General features: G+C 37.9%; 1 protein-coding gene across 3 annotated transcripts in view; it reads left to right on the plus strand.

Moving 5' to 3' along the window:
* The window catches only part of LOC128986088 (signal-induced proliferation-associated 1-like protein 1), a 133,013-nt gene that overhangs the window by 56,015 nt on the left and 61,284 nt on the right, over nt 1-15,714 (plus strand). The gene's annotated exons all lie outside the window — the stretch shown is intronic.

A 15,714-nucleotide genomic window follows, 5' to 3' on the forward strand; every position in this document is an offset into this window, starting at 1 on the left:
TGACAGTAGACGTGACAGAAGAGTTTGTTATCAGTGTCTCCTGTTATCAGTTACTGTTCGAGAGCTCTCAGCAAGGTCATTGACAACTGAAATGTTTATTTTAAAACCCCCATTGTTCCTGATGAAACCAATCGTTACTAATTTTAATGGTGTGTAAATGACTGTTGGTGAATTTTGAGATATAGCACTAGAGATTCGGTTGGATTATAAGACTTAAAACACTAAGCGTTGGTCTGTCTAAATTGTTTCCCTTTTATCAAATATTCATGTCTTAAATTATTAATAAAGTTTTGTCCTACTAATTCTGTTATATCTGTTTATTTGTTACAATTATTTGGTCACTAAGTCAACGTTTGTTCAAGTACTACAATACTGTTCCACTCTCAATTGACTGCTCAATTGCATCTCCTCAATTTCGAAACAGTTTTACACTAATGTATTATGCATTGTAACCAATCATTTGCCCCTCATACGCTCTAGGCCCTTATTCGTATTGAATTTTTGATTGAGTAAAAAAAAAAACCCTAAGTCTATGGAACCTCACAATGTCATCATAAACCAACCACAAAACATTAGTTAAATGAGCGAGTTACTAACGTATACATAAGAAAGTGTTAAACAAACCAACTTAAGTTTGTTTGGTCAAGAGTCATCAGTTACCACGATCCACGACATTTACGGCTTGTTACGTATATAACTTCCCTCTTTTAGAACCAAACCGTTTAAACTCCATTAGGGTGCTATTTGTGTATCTAACTGAACAGAATGAGGGAGGATATTGTAGTGCCGCATTTATACTAATTACAACTACAGTCGTTATTGCATCAACACCTTATCGTTGTATATTAGCTATTTCACGTCTAATAACCCCGTTAAATGTTAAGTTACTTCAGACCAGTGGGGTTATTAAGATGTCTAAAGAGATTAATATATCCATCCAGTTCTCTTATACGAGAGCTGACTAAACTTTAGGGTGGGGAATGCGGGCGCCCTTATAAGGGTGTTCAACCCTTACGTGATCTCTCAATATTTCTATAATCTTCATTAGTGACCTAGTTATTACGATTATTATATTCGACTTATTTATGTGTAAAATTCCTGTTGTGTGTTATACTAGATGAACGGAGACAAATAAGCTTAAAATCGTTCATAAATGTACGAATTGATTCCCTTAACATAAACATTTTCTTAAATAATATCTTTTTGCGGCACAAAACTAATTTAATATTTTTCTCAACACCATACAAGAATGGTGAAATTAAAATTTCACTATAGCTTTCATGCAATGTAAATATAATCGCCGTCATATTTTCTGGTTTAAAATGTTCCCTATTTAAGTGAACAACGTTTAGCTGACGTTGCCAAACGAGGCGTTGAGTGAAAAGTGAAGTGATGTCCTCGGGTAAGTCGTTCAGTCTACATGTTAATGAGTGCAGGGGGGAGACTGAAGACTGAATGTGAATGGAGTGATTAACCCGCGTTTCCGCCCTCAGGTGGCGTATGACTTCCACCCCATCTGTCGCTATAGTCTGTCCACTCTAACCTGGCACCTGGCCGTACACAACCAACAGTCAACTTGAAGGTTTGAAGTTTGTGGCTATTGTTATAGTTCAGTCAACACCATCTGCTATCGAGTAATTCTCATGAAAAATAACAAAATTAGTTAAATAAGTCTCAAAGTTATTCCCAACTTGAGCTATTTATACCGGAAGTATAACAAATATTTTATATATGAGAGAAGGATATAGTGCTAGCTTACTCCATTTGAAATTTAACAAAAATCTCGTAAAAAAGAAAGATGCATCAACAAAGTAGATACATTAATAGAAAATTAATTATAATGCAGATTATTTTCTTTTACCGACCCATAAACAAATATTTTTCTTTGGAATTGTATAAAAGTAAGCTAAGCGGAATATAGCGCACAATGATATTAGTAAGTTTGCCAGCTAAATTTTTGTCAATCGCGTCTAAAGGGAGAAGCTATTTTTCAAGCTATTATCAGCCAGGTTTGTATACGGACATGCTGAATGTATAATAATGTGTGTTCTGTGTATTATAATGGTACAAGATATACCTGTGCAGCAAAGTTCTTATCCGAATCTAGTCTGTAACAACGTTTTTGTCAGAAGAGTATTTGCAATCAGTCGCAGTAAATATAACGGTAGCCGAATATAATTTTATTCAGGTGCAGAGCAAGTATATTCTATTGAAAGGTTGTGTAGCAAAGCAATGATGCGTCTATAGCCATGCTATTAATATTGTGAACGGGTATATTCTGTCGCAAAGTCATTGTCGGCTGAGGTATATTCTTCAACCAAGTTTCTGTAGTCAAGTGATGGTTCTAGCCTAGTACAGTACTTTACTATTTACTATTTTTCTGAAATGGTGACCATACGACTGTAGGTATTTTAAGCCATAGCTGAAGCTCAGTTTTATGAGCTAGCTGGCCAGGCTGTAGTGAGCGGGGTATATGCGGAGGTGGCGCGGGTGTATCAGGACGTGACGGGGAAGCGTGCCTCGCGCCGTCGCGCTAGTTGTCTTATCACCTCGGAATTATTAAACAAGACCATACTCCGTGGATAATGACTGCGGAAGTGTGCCAACCGGACACACCACAGGCCTCCTGTTGTTGAATATCATACGCAATGTTAGAGATGTTAGATACACAGACTGTTAGTTAGCTGTGTGAACCCAACGAAGAAACAAGTTATCAAACCTGGGATGATCCCCGGAATGCTAAGAATTAGCCTGTTTGATGACTTCAATGCTTATACTAAAGTCGATAAATTGCAGAATGCATGTAGGTTTATTTTTAGCTGTAACTATAAACACATATGATATATCAGCGAATTGTTGTGAATATTCTCTGTAATATTGCGTAATCAATAGAATCAAGTATAGATCCCAAACTATTCTTTTCGCGTAAACATGTGGCGTCTTTAGATTAAATCCAAAATTAATTAAGTATGTACTCAGATTTCTGAATAATAGTGTTAGTTGGTATAAATATTCTCACCAGTGTTTTTAGTGATTTGATTTTTCCTAAAGTAGTCCAAACTTCAATCTGGGAAACTGGTGTAAAGTGTTTGGAGTGATGGGTGTAGGAATTTGAACAAATATGATATGCTACACTGAACAGAGAAGTGATTGAAGTTTCAAGTACTCTAAGACAGTCTATGACATATTCGAGATTACAGGCATAACACATTTGTTCCCGTACAGTTATCTGGTTTTAAGCTCTCTTCTTGACAATTATTGTCCTCGGTGCTGCCAATGAAGCGACGTGAGTGAGTGGCGGCGGACGAGAGAGGACGCTATAATCAATTCAAGGTACAGCCAGTAATTATTGTAATGCTACCAGCGACTTCCGGCGATTGTGTTGGTGGACGTCCTCCTCGGCTTCAGGTGCTTTTCCTGCCCGGAGATTTGTTATGTGTGTTTGTGTCAATAATTGTCATTTACGTCGTGCGTTGTCTCGTTATCATTGTGTGAGACTATAAGGTATAGAATATAGATCGTCCGGAAGACACCAGAATGCTACAATGTTAACATTAAAACGTTGCAGCAAGAAGAACTTGATTGAAGTGCAGTAGGAATTGTGTTTAGATGCTGTCAACAAAATGAAATTTACATACAAAAAATACGTGGGAAACGCGCTTTATAGGTCTAAATCTGATCAACAGAGTTAAGTGATCTAGAGATCATAAGTAAAAATGAGTTCACCATAATTGTGTTGGTAGTTGAAGCAAAAGCATACACAAAACCAAGCAACGGTGGTAAGGAGTAGAAAGATTCATACCAAAACTTCAATAAGTAATGATGAGGTGTATGCAATAGCTTTGGCGAATGAGGTTGCTCTAGAACTCTACTTTAGTCACTGACCAACGCAGTGAAGATCATTCAATATTAGCAAGACGTGTGCTTGGATTGGGAAAGTCAGACATTGCATTGTGTGTATTGAACCAACACCAACAAGGCTCAAAACTATCTTTGATACAAAATAATTTTATTTTTGTTACACAAAAATAGCTTCCGAGGCAGGGAACCAAGACGTGTTTTTAGCGTTTTTTTCAGGTGCGATGAAGACTCTTAATACCAACCGAGGAAAGATGATTCAAGACTAGCAATATGTGTACCAATATTGTGTAGGTAAAGAGGACATTGCAGCTACATTCCTTGATGATGATGCTCCAGGAACAAAATAGAGATGATCCAGTAGGAAGAAGCGTGCGTCGCATATGTAAACAAAGAGGCGGGAGATGGAAGTTGTACACCTTGAGGTTGGTCCAGCTGCAGCAGTGTTCCTGATCTCGTAAGTGTGTCCTTGTATAGTAGTGAGTCACCAATCACCACCGCCGCCGCCGCGCCACGTCAGTATTTCAGTATCTGGTACACAGAGTACGTGGGAAGCGATCACAGCAGTGGGGCAACCGCGACACGACTCTGCATAATATCGCAATCGTTATAGATCGTGTGCTCGGGTATGGAGCGCCTCAGCGATGGCGTCATCGTCATCCCAGGACTCAACATGAAAGAATAGAAATTAATTTGCCGATAACGTCTCCTGTGGTTAATCATTTTAGCTTGTCCGATTGTAAAAAATGATTTTTATATTCCGTAAAATTGTCGAAGCGCTAGATTTGGCTTCTCCACTTGCCGGTAGATGTCTGTAATACAAATACAAGATACAACACAACTGTGTCGACGTATTGGCCGGTGACCCAGCCACTACTACTAGTAGTAGGCCCGGGTCATGGACGCCCGACACCGACTGGTCTATAGGGTGTGTGGTGTAAGATTTATGCATGCTCAAAGAACAAATAGGAACAGTCTAAACCGTGTTGTAAACTAGAACGCCCTTTATGCGTAAGATATTCAGCAGCTAAGAGAATCTTGAATATTTGCATTGAGTATAATTTATTGGAGTCAGAATGAAAACCTGTGTTCACGTGGCTAGTCTAGAATAGTACTGTACAGACCAATAATTATAGTAATAGACGTGCAGAGGTGGTTTTCAAATGTTTTTTTCTGCTTTTAACTACTACAGTTAGTAGTCGTTAGAGTCTATAATAGGCAGCAATCTTGATTTTAACAATAGGTTTTTAACTATAAAACCCAAAAATAAGCTTATACCACCGATGACTTACTTTGCGCTAAGTGGATTTCATATTTTTTGAAGATGTCTCAATGAGGTTTCGTTTTTAGCAGATATTGCATAGTTATACATGGATCGGAAGGGAGGATACATTTGGCATCCACCACAGTTTTAATTACAGGCTATCCTCTACGTTATTTAACTTAATATTATTTTTTATGATTGTGAAATATGGGTTCAAAACTCTAGTACTGTAGTGTAAAATCATATTTTTATATCTGTGAAGTACCTATGTTTTTTCTTTAGTGTGAAAATAGGACCTATTGTTATTTTATGCACAATATGCAATAGTAAAAGACAAATACCTTGTCAGTTGTTTTATTGAGTAAAAACGAGCATATTTATAAACCGTCAAAGATTTTGCGCAAATATAGATTCTGTAGTCTACTTCAACTACGAACCACTTTTCTGTTGGGAACGTGAGAGTTTCACAAAGATAGACACGTCAAAGTTTTTAGTTAATTGGTCAGGAATGTTAGCTAAATGACTTCGTTCGTGTGGAAATGGAAATCTCGTGTATAGGTTTTCGCCCGGAGCAAAGAAACGAACCAAACATCTAGTTCCCTTTTACGACTTTCCCTCGTGTTCGCAGCGGGAGATAGTTACAACGTCCATTGTCTTAAGTGGTTTTCTTTTGAATTAGACTTGTTTTGCGGTAGACTTATTTAAAGAGGGATTCTGGTAAAAGGAAGATGTTCAAATTACCACCTATAGGATATTTAGTTTTAATATTGTGGTTGCAATTGCAATTCCTGTTGTAGTTTTCAGTGATGTAGGAGGACGATTGGTTCACAATCGTGAATTGCAAATGTTATACATCTGTTATACTCAGATTTATTGAATTCAAATTTGTACAAGTGAACTACTGAAGAGATTATAAGTTATATATTGTATTAGATTGATTTAGAGGTAATAATCGGTTGTGTCAATGTCAACTGTTTCCGTCAGATTCTCTGTATTTTGAAGGAATGTTTTGGTTGGTTATTTTAGCTGCATGATAACCGCAGAATAAGCCAAGTGAATGGTTTTGATATCTTGTATCGTATTTCTGTTGAACTGTGAGTGGACAAACCACTGGTTTGGTTTCAGTGACTCTGCGGTTTAGTATTGAGAAACTTTTGTCAAAATTGCTAGAGTTAACCTCGTCATTTTAATAGCAAACAAATTTTAAGTCAAACATAAACGATACAAGTATTCACGCATATCACTGGCACTTTTAAAATCAATCTGCACAATCGTTTTAGCAAACTTTTAGTTTTTCAGAGATATTGCAATCTAATTTGAAATATCGTTGCAGAGATTAGTCATACACCCGAACAAAGTTAGCGTGGAAGAGATTAGAATATTTATGACACATTTCCAGGGAGCATGTTAGTATGTCTTGGCCATAAAAATCCACCTCATTGATCAAGTCTGTAGAAGCTCAATTTTATTTTTAGCCTGAACTACAGACAATTTGATTTTGATTTTTGCCAGTTTAATGAATAAAATTGTTTCTTCTGTATGACTTTTGGGCTCTACGTCGACTCTGTTGTCTGAAGACAATCATTCTGAGCAGTAAACAGGAAAACGTCCGAGTGGGAACAGATATTCGCCGTGGTAATGTTGGCAATTTGCGTGCGCGCAAAACAGAACGCGGTTGGCGCAGTCCGTTCACCTCTCAAGGTCAAGTGGGTGTTTCGTTAATAAACAAGCCGCAGGACCGGTACAAGAGCCGGCGGCGGTGCCGGTAACTGTGCCGTCCTGCTGTCCGTCATTCCGGACATTCCTGCCGGCCATTCAGCAGTGTGGGGGATGACCAGATCCACTGGTCCACTAGTAGTTACAGTTACTACACTGATGTCCCCTTGTCAGAAGAGATATGATAACTTACGATCCAAAGGATTTCTTAGTAACTTGAACCTTGAACCCCTTGCCGGAAACTGGCCTCATGGGATGATCGTTTACTATGCAATGGGCTTTTGGGTAACGTGTGTTTGTGTTAATTAAGGTGCTACGGTGGGTAAATTTAGATTAATTGTTGTGTCGATCATTCAACAAGGATCCGTTGGCTTGAAATCCTTTAGGGGTTACAATAACGGCCCCTCCTAGTTCCAATACCACTTCCAATCCAGCTCGAACTTAGTCTGGTCCGACCCTGACCAAACAAACTGATTGTGGAGATCCTAACTGTCGAACAACTTGTTTCGAGGAGAACGTTTGTGTGGTGACGAAAGTTGGAAAGGTCGGTGGGAACTACTAAACGAGAAATGCACTTGCACGGCAAATCTGCTAGAAAATCGAGACCTGTAAAATGCTATATGTTGGTACCAACTAGGGAAACCAACCAGCCAATTGGCTCATGGCTTTATTACAACCCCACTATCCCCTATTCCCTTAGTTCCAATATACTAAGTAGGCCTACATATGTACTGTACCCCAAGTAAATGGTGACCAACGTCTCACAATTCTTCTCATTCAGTGCTACCTCGAGTTCAGTGCACCTAGCTCAGTAGTAAAAACCCGCCCAAATACCTACTTAGGTGAAGAGTTCTTAGCTAAATATTTTTTTTATACTGTACTTAAAAATAAATATTGGATTGTTCGATTGGAAAGTTCACCCGAAAGTTGAATGCACAACCTTAAGTGGTTAAAAATGTTATCACAGTTATAACAGATATTGTTTTAATTTTTCCAACAATACCTGACAAGCCCCTTGAAAATTGCGGGTTTCTTCAATTTGTAGCCAGTTAGCCTACTCCATTCACCAGGTGTGTATATAATATACAAATACATCTATTGAACAATGTATAACTGAGTGAATGGTAGGAGCTAAGCTAAGATTGGTCGTATAATCACCTTCTGTAGATCATCATCGGACAGCTGGAGGCAGAAACGTGTAATTGTTTATTTCCATGCCAGATCCAGGTGGACCAAGGCAGCTGCTCTGCCTCCACCAACATCACTTGGCACCTGCCTTCGTCTCCACAAAACTCCTCTCCCGCTGAACGAATTGAATTATTTCGTAGGCAGTTTTGGGTTTCTTAAACATGGCTGGTTTATTTCATATGTTTACATTTTCGAGTTACTGAATTGTTATTGTTCAGTGAGACAGATTAGGTGAATGTTTGTACATTCCAATCTTTGGAGGACCTCGTGGATCAGGATCACTGAATAACCGTCTTACCTTAACCGTTTATCTTTTAGTTGAAGTTAATTGAATACAGAGCTTAACGAAATTTGATTTAACATTATTATCGATTCTTTGAGAAAGTGGCACACTTTTGAATTGGACGCGTATTTTAAGCTAAGTATCGGGCTACACCATAGCCATCTCTAGTATATTATATAACATATTAATCTCTAGTTTAAAATATATTACTAGAGACGGCTATGGCTACACTCGGGCACTGTAGTGGTCACTGGTCACGTCTCAGTATGCTTGCGCTACACTTTCCCCAGGAAGAGTGATGTGCCGAAATGCCGCTGTTGCCGGTTCGCGGATGATTGCGCCAATTGTTGTCGACCTCCTAACCCGTCATTACGGCTTTGGAGGTTCAGCCACCGCCATCGACCATCTCGGATCAGTTGTCGTCTGAAAAGCGAATCTGCAAGACTCGGTTGTAATTTGGTTCTGCTAATCATCTATTCCTTTTGATCTTGTGTGAAAACGTTTATGAATCGTAGTTTGAAAACTTCATTCTAGTGCATCTTATCAGATCAACACTAAATTTTATCTGCCATTTCCGTAGAAGCTACTGAAAATGTTTATTGTGTTTTCGTTTAAGGTTTTTTACCTGAAAACCAACTACAATTTACGTCTTATCACAAAAAAAGAACGCCTATTCTGAAACGGAAAGACAAATATTTCTGAATGGTTTGTATTCTGTTCATTTTGAGCTGTCCTAGATAAAATCTAAGCCACTAAAACAAGTAGTTAGACCGGCGTTTTTACCATCGTATTTCGCTGCATAATCATAGCCTTTAAATGGTTGTGTTGAAATAAGATTGAAACAACATTTTGAATTTTGAAAAAATGCCTAATTGACCGAGCTTCACGACATAGTATTTTGGTTAAGACAAGATCCGTAAGGCTTTTTATCCGTTTTCTCTTTTCGTGTATAGGTATATAGTTTTCTGTGATGAACCTGCACTTTAAATTAGTATTCATTACGAAAAATAAACAACGGCACTTTACATCGAAGTGATAAGAATTTATCGCTTTTACGAGTTGGTGGTTCTAATCAGACTTTGTCGTTCAACACTTTCGTTATAGCATTAAAGTATTATATTGTCTGTGGTTATAGTATTATATTTCCATTACTACTACGCAAAGGACGAGTATGACTGCAATAAGCATTTTATACTTATACGCCAACCCAGTACGAAGGACGGGTACTCTGCTAGTAAACAATATATATATACAATAATGTGCTGTGACCATTTCTAATTTTTCTGCGCCCTGTGTTTTCGCGGTCACGCCGCTAGAACTGATGTTATGTTTTTGATGATCCTTCAACTAGTTTAGCGGTGTAGGTCCTTCTCACTACTTTCGCTTCCGCCAAGCACTACGATGATTGTTTCAGAGTGGAATAAATAGTGTGGGCGGCTCAAGCTTGCTTCTCGCGCTGTGAAATCGCCCATTCCAGATGACAATGTTATCTCCATCGCAATAGTCATAGAGAACAAAGACTCCAGTTTGGTCCGCCACGTCTTGCACAAGCGCGGGCGGCTGCTGAGCTTTCTAGTCTTATCGGAAATATGACACAACTTCCGGAGATAACCTCATCCGTCATTGTACTCCTCTCCGTCGGTGGCCAAACAGGGTATTGGTCCAGCTGATAATGTGTATTGGATTTAGAAGGTTTTTATCTCAATGACATTCTTCTCCTACAGTATTGCTGCATAAGCATAGTTATAGCATAGATGAAGTAATGCCGACGACGTCAGCGAATCGAACACCGATCTCGCTCTAGCGGCACATCGCGGAACCTTCCTTTAACAGTCTATATTTATTCTATTTACTCGAATTAGCGCGATGTAGAATCACTTTTCTAGTTTATAGTTGACAGTTGAATCTCATGGTGATGTATATGACAGGTCCAATGAAGGCAGGATGGCGCCAGAGGGACGTAACTGGTTTCCTCATCTAGCCACTGCAGCCACTCCCATTGTAACTGATTCATTGATGTACGTAATTGACTAAACATGTGGGAGCGACTCGTGTTTCCGATCACAGATTGATTAGATTTAAACAATAGAATTAATGTGGGTTGTTCCTAGTTGAACTCGGAGGTTTTTCAAATACATTGATCTGATCATGTAGAATTGGTCGAATACTAGGCCTACTATATAGGTTTCATCGCGAAGAACCTAAAAGTGGCTCTTTTCAAAACGAGCTTTTGCCCTAATTAATGAGATTCGAAGTGAGATTTTTGCCAAACTGTATTTTAATACAGTGTCATTCTTAACGCATATAATTACATGCATATACATTTTGTAAAATTATTATATTTCAGGTTAGCTCCCCAATATGGTTTCCATCTATTTCTACAGTATATTAAAATACGAACAACTGTGCCGTTATTTATTCGCATTACTGTAAGTATATTACTCCACCAACACAATAATAAATTTGGCTAATTGACGATGTTATTTTAGTAAAAAAAAGCCACGCGATTACACAATTTTCGAACACACTACAAGGGTTTTAGAATAGAAACGATATTTATTATACATAAACATAAACAAATTACGTCATTGGTCCGAATCTTATACCAATACATTTTTTGACAGCACCAACTAAAAATTTCGCAATCGATGTATACAGTTGCAATAGTTGTACAAGTGCTGTAGCGTTGTAGGATGCATTGCTTTGTACGAGTGAGCGCTATGATGGACAGTTCTAAGTTCTAACGATGAGTGGACCACCAACCTTGTGTACAGCCAGCGGACGTCACCTGTACGAGGAATGCAGCTCCTGTCAACCTTCTGTAAAGGACAACACCATAGACAGCGAAGAAGGCTGTGGTGGAAATGAGAACTCGCAGAAGGCTACAATTCATCTGAATACACTTTACTCAATGGACGATTGCGCGATCCTTAATTGTGTCTATGAAATAAGTTTACTACTCTGAAAAATATATCAAACCACTTTGAATTTAAGAAAATAACCTAAAACCGTTTTAACTGCACGAATTTCAGATCGTTGAAAACTTAAATGTAGTCATGTGGTGCGATAATAACAAATTAATCAGGATGTCCCTAATCAATTAGGCGTTAAAGTGATTTGGAGAGGAAATATTAATCTTACTAGAATACCTGGAGGAGCGAAGAGGTACTGACTTTTTTCAAACTGATGAGATTCGGTGAAATACACACAACTTGTACACAACTTTTAATGTGTCCTTTATCAACATATAATGTTTTTTGTCGACAGAAATTACATTATTCCGCATTAGCTCAACCGTAGGTGAAGCTCTGTACTAAATGTTTGAACTGAAGTTTTTCATCCGAAATCCAAATAAAATATTTAATCTTTATGGTACTTATTCAACTGATTAGGTAGGTCTTCATAATTAGGGTCCAATCTGACCTCTCCCAGAGATCGGATCGTGACATAGTAGCCCTGTAGCACCTTTCCGCTAGGGTAAACCATAAGTAGCATGCGTCAGTCTGATCCGAAAGTGTTTAGTCCTCATCAGCTCTCAGCCTGACTCTGACTCTGAGTCTGACTCAGTTGAAGGCGATGAGATGAAGGATCGTAATTGTAGATGACGCCTTGATCCTGGTATTTGGCAAAAAGCCAAACCGGTCTGTCTGCTTTGCTACATTGCAACTGACGAAGTTCAAGATCGACAAATAATTGCATTTGTAAATCGCCGTGGCTTCCATGTTGCAGCAACTACCTATTACTTTGGTTTACCATAACTGTTGTGTAGTTGTAAGTGACTAAACCTTTAGATCATTGGAAAGGAAGTCTTGTGTAAATTTGTTTACACTTTTACGAAGTATAGTTGAGTTAACAGTGTATAGGTCTAGTTAGATATGAATGACAGAACTTTCATATTTGCCTACTTTAAAATCATTGTTAGGCTTTACTACATTTTGCCACAATTCTCGAAGAGTGTATCCAGAAGTGTCAAAGTATTGGAGTCTTGAAATCTTAAAAAGGTCGTCCAACTATTTATTATTTTTGATGTGGTTCATTTAATCTAAGCTTATCACAGTAGCCTATTTCAAATTAAAAGGAGTTAACTGATTTTTAAAAGGTTGCTGCTCCTGAAGCTTTATTAGCATTAATGCAGTCTTATCAAATTTTAAACATGTCGATCTAATGTATTCGTAATTGAATTTGCACTTCTCAGTTTCTGCAGTTCAACATATGCGGTTGTTATTTTGATAAGTGTTTATAACTAAAAACGTGACGTCCGTACAACCTGGATTAGAAGTTTTGCTAATTGCTTGTAACATTTGATCTACTTGATACGTAAATGGAATACTGCACTTCTCGATTAACTCAGTTGACCTTCTAGTTGTTTTAAAATCTTAACACGACGCCCCTACTAACTAGGCCGGAGCTGTTGCTAGTTTTAATGAGGCGCAACTGACAAAGGACTGTTATATGAATGAGACGGAGAAATACCCACATTTGTGATGATGTTATACCGTTTCATCTTTATTCATTGAGGCGTTGTTTTCGTCACGCTTGGTAACTCGCGTTATCTCCGAACAGTCATCATTAATTAGGAGAGACTCGGTACGATCTACTTGGGATGGAAACACGAGTCATTCTATGTTTGAAAATAGTAATAAAATGAATGCAGTGTTGGTTATCGACTGTACTGTAGTGGTGTTTCCTCGAAAGGCGAGTCGGTTGCTCAGTCTGTAAACATAAGTGAAAATATGCGGTGGTGCCGTAGGTTCGCACCCCGGTGCACAATGCATCAGTAGGATAGTTCACCAACGTACTAAACCAGCCAAACCAGCTCACCCTTTGCTTCATACATTTAAAACACAGGACAAACAAACTATCACATTTTCATTTTAATACACCCTGGGAGATATAGTTGAAACATAGATTGGACATTCAAGGTGGGAGGGAGAAAATTCGAGAGACTATTAATTCTATGGTTTCGGATAACTTAGCGTACATAATTTTAAATCGTAAATTAAAAATTCGAGACGAAACTAATTTATAATCATTGTAGGCTAAATGAGAAATATCTATTAAAATACGAACAAACAAATATCAAAAACGTCGGATGAAAACAAACATCGTCAGTTTTTTACACATTGAGAAAAATTTGAATAAATTACATTAAATTACGATGTATAAATTGTGAAAGTGGATTTTGATTACTGATAGTATTGATATTGATTCACTGAGGAGCTGAAACCATAAAACCACTCCGTGACTGGAGAGATCGCAGAGTTGTGAAATGCTGCCTAGCTTCACATAGGTCAACGTAATAGCTCGATCAGCATTTATACTTGGTGTGGATGGTTTCGTACGATAGTATGAGACTGTGTCTGATTATTTCAAAAGTAGGCCTTTTAGCGAAGTTTTGAATTAGAATGTGTTTATTTTTTTTAATATGCCTGTGTTTTAATATTTTTAAGTAGGTCACCATAGCCTGTTTTGGTTCTACTCACTGCATTTATTTTCATACTAACCAAATAGTGGTTCAGTTTCTTCACTTAGTCAATTTATTACGACAGCTAAGTCTACGTATAAGCTGATTATAAATTTAGGGCGAGTGTAAAAAGGAGTGTGATGAATTGAGTAGCTTTATTACTGTCCAATACCACCATTTACTTGAAGTAGACAGCCATTACTAACGGACTAGTTGTTGGCAATTTTATTGAAAAATTATTATTATTATTAATGATGTCTAGGTCCAGTTTCAAGCATTCAAAAGTGACACTTTTCTCAGGATCGAACTAGCGACCAAGCTAACACTATAGTCAGTCACAGTTTAAAACTGATAGTTAGTAGGTAAATTAAAAACCTTTCTTTAACAATGTGCGTGCAATTAATAATTCACTACAGCCAATCCCAACTGTAATTCACACAAGTAAAGTCACCCAGTTCCTCCCTCGTGCATTACTTGACAGCGGGCGACTCAGCTGTTGTGTTCAAGGGATGATCGTCGTCTACAGCTTACTCTCAAGCACCCTCATCGTCATCCCCCGCGCTTTGTTCCTCGTCTCCCTCGTTTTTCGACATTATTGAAACCCTTACATGAGAATATTTTGGAAAATTATAAATGTGCATTTGAGCTTCATACCCGTCGGCATTAATCTAAACCGCTTTTGTCTTTCACCCTCTTTTGTCGTTGTTTTCACTGGCGATTTTCCCCATTTGTAGAAAACGATTGCGTTCTCCCATTTCATTTAATATGAGGTTGGGCGAATATATGTGAGAAATTTAATGTAGTTGTATAAATGTGTTAAACTACTAGAGTATTTTATTGTTTTGTATTTTTACTCTCAGTAGCCCTAAATAATCAAGTTTACTCTGCAAGCAACACTATTACAGGATTTATCGAGAGTAAGGCTCTAAAGAAAGAGTAATCTTGATTTAATAGTACGAAATAACAAAAATACAGTTTAAAATAGAATCGTATAAATTCAAAGGTTATTTGATTGGAAATAAGTGTGGTTTATCGTATTGAACCACCCCCTTTGGCCGTTGCGTAGTACCTCAATTATTGTTTGGATATATTCAACACCAAAGACGTGTGATTTGTAGGTGTAGGCCAACATATTCTGCCGCGGACACCCTGTACTGCTGTACTCTCTCTGTCTCGTAATGTGAGGAATGCGTGTCGAGTGTGGAGTGTTGTGCCGCTCTGCAGCTGTCCAACACGCGCACAATAGTGAGGGATGAAGGTCACGTCTTCATCCCTTAGTCGCTCACAGAATAAGTTATATTGGCTGAAAAGTTGTTAAACATTTGAGACTGCATAGCGATCGCTGAAAAAATTGTCATACAATCAATACGCTCCATCAATACATAGACAAAAATTCTACATCAATTGGGCCCCGTTGATATAAACAACTCATTTGTTTGGTGGTTTTGATTTGTTTTAAGAGCTTATCGCTGATTTAATTTGGTTTCCTATGGGTATTATATTTTCAATGACTATTCCCGGTATTGATTATAATAATTCGGACTAACACTAATTCCGAATAGAAGAATATTGAATATAGGAGAATAATAGATGAGGTTAACTTCATTCTCTGATCTTGTTATATTGATCCTCATCTTACATTGACATGTTGTTACAAAGTAACTTAATTAAAACTTAATGGTAAACTGTTGTCTCAGTCCACAAATTGTTCTTCTCGGGTTAGAACTGGTCACCTTCTTTAGTTGAAGGAAAGCACTATGACCCAGACAGTCTTTTTGCTTCTTGCCAAGTGGTTTCAGCGCTTGACTTCAAATCTGAAGGTCGATGGTTTAATCCTAAGTGAAATTCATTATAGACTCAGATGACAATTGTCATTAGAATATCAATTAACAGAACTCTATGTAACAAAAAAGGGCAATGTTAGTTATAAGACCAGAGTTT

The sequence above is a fragment of the Macrosteles quadrilineatus genome, unplaced genomic scaffold, assembly GCF_028750875.1.
Source record: "Macrosteles quadrilineatus isolate MER2022 unplaced genomic scaffold, UCM_ALF_1.0 Scaffold_2__2_contigs__length_208266976, whole genome shotgun sequence".
Lineage (NCBI taxonomy): Eukaryota > Metazoa > Arthropoda > Insecta > Hemiptera > Cicadellidae > Macrosteles > Macrosteles quadrilineatus.